Source organism: Columba livia, chromosome 3 (assembly GCF_036013475.1).
Source record: "Columba livia isolate bColLiv1 breed racing homer chromosome 3, bColLiv1.pat.W.v2, whole genome shotgun sequence".
NCBI classification, from domain to species: domain Eukaryota; kingdom Metazoa; phylum Chordata; class Aves; order Columbiformes; family Columbidae; genus Columba; species Columba livia.
This window is the reverse complement of record NC_088604.1, coordinates 112297176-112302867: the sequence shown is the minus strand read 5'-3', so window position 1 is coordinate 112302867 and position 5692 is coordinate 112297176. Positions and strand designations below refer to the sequence as shown.

At 44.7% G+C, this 5692-nt stretch overlaps 1 protein-coding gene across 17 annotated transcripts in view; it reads left to right on the top strand.

Annotated features, from left to right (window-relative positions):
- The window catches only part of SERTAD2 (SERTA domain containing 2), an 84691-nt gene that overhangs the window by 27228 nt on the left and 51771 nt on the right, over positions 1-5692 (top strand). The window lies entirely within an intron of this gene.

Sequence of the window (5692 nt, the reverse complement as noted above, 5' to 3'; positions counted from 1 at the left end):
GTAACCCAAAACTGGAAGATGATCAGGACATGAGGATTTAATAGTTGGCTGATGGAGAAGTTTCATTTCTCTGCAAAGTGCATACTGTTGTGTTGTTTTGTTTTCCCTGAGGGATGAAAACCTGCTCATTTTCTGGTTCAACTTTACTTACTCCAGGCTTGGTTACAGGGCAGTTTGTGAGCCAAGGCTACACAAGGTGACGCGCAAGGTGTTCTGCCTTATCCCTTCCTATACGGATAGCGTGGTATCTGCTTTGAAAGTGCAGTTATCCATGTTGCGTAAGGGCATGTGAAGCCTCCTTCGGTATCTACACAGAGAGCTGTTAGGCTGTAAGATACCGTGCTGTAGATATGCAGTAAAGCAGTTTCCCTGGGGGTAGGCAGTGTGAGAGAGAAGAGCAGTGCCCCTGCCTCAACACCACCTCTAGTATCTGCAGCACTTGAATTTTTCCCTGGGGGCCTCTCCATTGCGTGTTGACCCAACCTGACCCTGCTTGCCTTGCAGGAACTGCCTAGATCACAGCTAAAGGTGGTATGGCTGTAGGCATGAAAGCATAGGGTCTGACGCTGATTGTATCAATGAGCAGGAAGCCTTATACTGCTCTATGTGTTCTTAGTGAACGCTGAAGCCAAAACGTTCATGCATTTCTCTTTTCATCTGTTATCAGTACGGCATATTTAACAATTGTCTGAAAACTACATGTTTAAAAAAAAAAAAAGGCCAAACCCCCTCAATTAAACCGTTTCTAAACCGTTCTCCTTATTCAGGATGGGCATGAATAAGGGCAGAATACTCCCATGATTTTCTGACAGGATCATTCAGCCTTAAACTGAAGTGACCTCATTCTGGAGGGACGCAAGGAGCCCAGGCTCTGAATTCTTTCTTGCTGTGGCTGCTGCTGATGTTTATGCTGTTAGCAAGACTTTTGGTGGGTGATGTACCAAAAAGCTTGCAGTGACAAGAATTACCTCTGAATTCACCAAAGGAAAGCCATGTGTGCGTAGGTTCAAAGGAGAAGAGAATGTCTTTGGATTTTGGTTATTTTGGCTTGGGCTTTGGTGTGTAGTTTCAGTTTAGTCCCTTGAGCTGCCACTCTCTGACAGTGAGTTCACGTTTCAGCTTTTTTTCGGTTGATTTGATTTCGCGTAACAGGTCAGATTTTTCCTTTATGATCAGACAGCGCTGAGGGGTTTAGTAGGGCTGGTTTTGAGGTATAACTCAAGGTATAATGTGGTCCTTTGTGTTCAGGTATATGTGAGAACAGAAATATTTTTAGTGACATGTGTTCCCACTTGAAGTACATACTCTTCTTAAAGCATTTGTTTTGTTTGGTCGTATATACCAAAAATGCTTTCTCTTCTGTTTTCCCTCTTTCTGTTGCAGAAACGACTGGTCAAAGATTTGTTTGACTTCAGATGATTCTTTTTTTTCATGAATTTTCCCTTACCTTAACATTTCCTGGGGTGAACTGGGGCAAATTTCAGCAGTGATTTCAATGAGCCTGACATAGAATTAGGCATAAATGTCACAAAATTCAGTATTCGTGCATGATTTCAAAGCTAAACCAAGCAAAACTGAGCAGCTTGGTGTTCAGAACTGAAGAAAATTCAAATTGCAACGCAAAGCAAAAAGAAAGTCTGGTACATCTAATGCTGCTGAAGTTAGTGAAGCTTTCGAAGCCACCAGCCATTAAAACATGCTGATTACTCCAAAGAGATGATAATATTTTTGGAAGTCAGGTGAACAGTTGGTGTGAAGCTTGGGCCCTGGAAAGTCAGCTGCTACTGACTGTAATGGAGTCAGTGTCCCTTGCTGACCTTTTTTAAAGGGTTTGGACTCCGTGTGTAAAGAGAGTAGAATATATTTTCCTTTGCATAACTGAAGATATGGGTGTGTGACTGTAAGAGTTGCCACTGCCCAGGGGCAGAGACTTGGAGTAATTTAGCAGGAGCACAGACACCTAAAGAGAGAGAGACTTACCAATAAGTAGACATAAAAAATTAAACCAAACTGGTGATTCTGGTTTCAGGTAGTGACTGTACTGGTTTCGCATGAGAGAGACACTGTACACAGGGAGCATTAGGTTATAGTGCTAGCAATAGCCTTCCAAATAGCACTCAGACAGCCACAATTGATTGATTTTGTACCTCTAATTTTGACTTCTTTTGATCAGTGGGAAAAACAGATTATTCTACACCAAGGGACCAAACCCCACTATCTTGCAATCGTGAGTAAAGCCTGGTTCTCTCCAAGCTGCATTGCAAGTTCTATCATGTGTGACTCATGGCCTAGTTAAACGGTGTCAAAAAGAATACAATCCCAGCATTAGCTGCATTTTCACTAAGCATATCCAAGTATTTTCTGTCTCTTGGAACGTCAGATAACGTGGTATTAAATCATCTGCCTGCCTTACATTGGGTTGCCAAACCAGAAGTGATATCTGTCGTGAACGTGCAGGACTGGGTTGTCCTGTGAGCACGCTGGATGGCTGCCTGGGATGACTGGCTTAGAAGGGGAAATTTCTGGGTCTTATCAACAAGTACCAGCACCGAAGTGTTAATTGGGCCCTTACTTTTAGGATGTGCATGTCTGTGTTAGCGTATGAGAAAAATCAGCTATGGAAAGTAAAGCTTCCAATTCTCTGTGTGAGTATAATGGAGGAAGGAAGCAGCAAAATGTATTTTGCTTAGCAGAATAACCTGAGGAGCCTCAGCCCTGTGTTTTCAGTGAATAACTACTGGGTAGTCAAATGAAGTCAGGAAAAACATTCAATTTTGTCGGGTACTGTGCATGTGAAATACAGAACCTTGACTTAGTGTGTAGGGTGCTCCAAGGGATGCATAGCCTTAGTGCCTTTTTTGTTTTTAATATGGTCCTTGGTGAAAAGCCAGATGTACTATAGGTAAAACTTCCATCTGTGATCCTCCCGTTTCTAACCTGGATGATCTCTTAGATCTGCTAATGCGTAGCTCTGGGTCTCTGCCTGCAGCAGAGTGGCGTTTGTGCATCTTGCACTCCTGTTCCTTCATCAAAAACCAGAGAAGTGTCTTTCCAGGCTGAGGTGCTCTTAAATGAAACACCTAATTTTTATTGTTTGGTACCTAATGTTTTACGACTACAAACTGTTATGAGAATATCGATGACTTCAGAGACTTCAATCCCTTTGAATTATTCTCTTTTCAGATGTGTTTGCTTTAACTCTCACCTGTTACACGTACTTCCATCTTTGCTGCCCCAAATTTGTCACAATTAAGCTATGCGAATACCTTTTTTGGCTTTCAAAGCTGGCTTGTGTTGTTTTTTCATTTGGGTTTCACAGTTTCTTTAGAGGGGGAATTTTTTTGGTTAATACTGAACCTACCAAATAGCGTAGATGCTTTGCAGAATAATTTTTTTTAAATTGCCCCAAAACAAGTGTCTCCCAGGGGACTGGAATACACGAGAGGAGAGCAGGTGGTGTGCAGGATGGGAGGGCAACTCAGAAGAGCTGTGTTCAGTGCCCAGCCTTTAAACATTCCCTTTGCTCTGTTGCATTGCTATTCCCTTTGCTGTGTTTAATTTCTAATGATTGTATTTCCTTTTCCCATCCCTCTGACATATCTGTTTAGCTTCTGAGACGTGCGGCACAGAATTGTGCGTCCAGGCATGGATGTATGTGGAGAGCAGGACCCCAGTGAATCTCCCACCTCAGGGAGAGGACAGCAGTGACTGCGTTACCATCCTGCCGCTGCCGTGATTATATTGCCGCCTTGTGAGCTCTTGTATTTGAGGTTGCTTGTCTCTAGGTAACTCCTCAGTGTAGGAGCAAGAAAAACACACTCTGCAAGTTGCTGCAGCACATACAGCCATAGAATCATAGAATAGTTTAGGTTGGAAGGGACCTTCAAAGCTCATTTAGTCCACTCCCCTGCAATGAGCAGGGGCATCTTCGACCAGATCAGGTTGCTCAGAGCCCCATCCAGCCTGGCCTTGAATGTTTCCAGGGATGGGGCATCCACCACCTCTCTGGGCAACCTGGGCCAGCGTTTCACCACCCTCAGTGTAAAAAATGTCTTCCTTATGTCTAGTCTTAATCTTCCCTCTTTTAGTTTAAGGCCTTTACCCCTGGTCCTATCACAACTGGCCCTGCTAAGAAGTCTGTCCCCACCTTTCTTACAGGCCCCTTTTAAATACTGAAAAGCCGCAATAAGGTCTCCTCGGAGCCTTGTTCCAGGCTGAACAACCCCAACTCTCTCAGCCTGTCCTCACAGCAGAGCTGTTCCAGCCCTCTGATCATTTTTTGGCCTCCTCTGGCCCCTCTCCAACAGGTCCATGTCTGTCCTGTGCTGAGGGCTCCAGAGCTGGATGCAGTACAGGAGCATCCTGCCACATCCAGTCATCTCCTTCCCCGAGGCTTCGTGATCACTTCGCCCCGTATTACACACGCGGTCTGAGGAGGCACAGCGCTGATTATCTGGGAGCCCCAAACTCCATTAACCAGACCCATCAGGGTGACTTCACTGTTACCCTTTTTCTGGTGAGGTTTAGGGGATTTGCTGGCCCGTCTGCAGGTGTTAAAAGGCTTTGCTACTTCACTTCTGTCTCGACAGATTTCCCTCTGAAAGCGTTGGAGCACTGCAGCTGCATCTGGCTCAGGGTGGCGTTGCCTAATCTGCCTGCTGCTGTGAAGCCTCCTGGCCTTTGCCATCTCTGGGAAAAAGACCTCTGTACTAGTAATGTGCTGCGTCTGACTTAGAGCTGCAAGATGCCTTCTTTTTTTTCCTGCTGCATCCTTCTTACATTTATTCAATAACCAGGGAGTAGGTGCTTTCTGTAGCTGGTGCTTTCCTCTGCTGTTCCCTCGCTATCAAACGCACATCACATGATTGCAGGCCTCACCCAGACCCAAGCGGCTGCAGATCACAGCCTGTCGTCAGCTGGCACCGTTCCCAATTCTCCAGAGCTGGCAACTGTCCTCTTTTCTTTGAGCTCCGATAACGGGAACAGATTAGCGGTGGGAGCAGCCAGAGCACTGCTTTGTGGAGCTTTACTCCTGTATACCTCCGGTTTTCCACATATCTTGCCAAGTGAGTTTCCTGATCGTGGGCTATGTCATTTGCTATGCTCCCCTTCCCTGCCCCCACCCATTTCCTGACATCACTTTTATTTTAAATCCTTCTGTAGCAGTGGTCCAGTTCTGCTGGAACACTCCACCCAGGACTTCCGAATGTAGTAAATCTTGCAGATCAGGAGACTCGTGCGGTGTACGGAGCTAGAAAAACTACAAAGCTTTGTCAAACTTAGGAAAGAAATCCTAATAAAAACGAAGAGTATTGAACTTTTCTTTTTTCCTATACTGTCTAAACTTCATTTGGTGAGGCTGCTCTACCCTAAGTAGAAACAAACAAACAAAAATCTAAGTTAGTCTCTATTGCAACCTCCTGCAGCAATTTTTAAATGATCTGGCACAAAGGAATAAATAAAATACATTCTCATTGTTTTAAGTGGTCCACTCACAGTGCCTATCTAGACTGTCATCGTCATCTTATGAAATGCCGTCCGCAGTATTTAGTTTGCCAGTGGTTACACCGTCTGGCCTCAGAGGTCGTTCTGCACACAGTCCAAAGCAAAGGTTTGCAGTGCTGCTGATTATGATAATCTCTTGGCAATTTAACTGCCATATACCATGCTAACGGAGGCTTTTTATTCATAC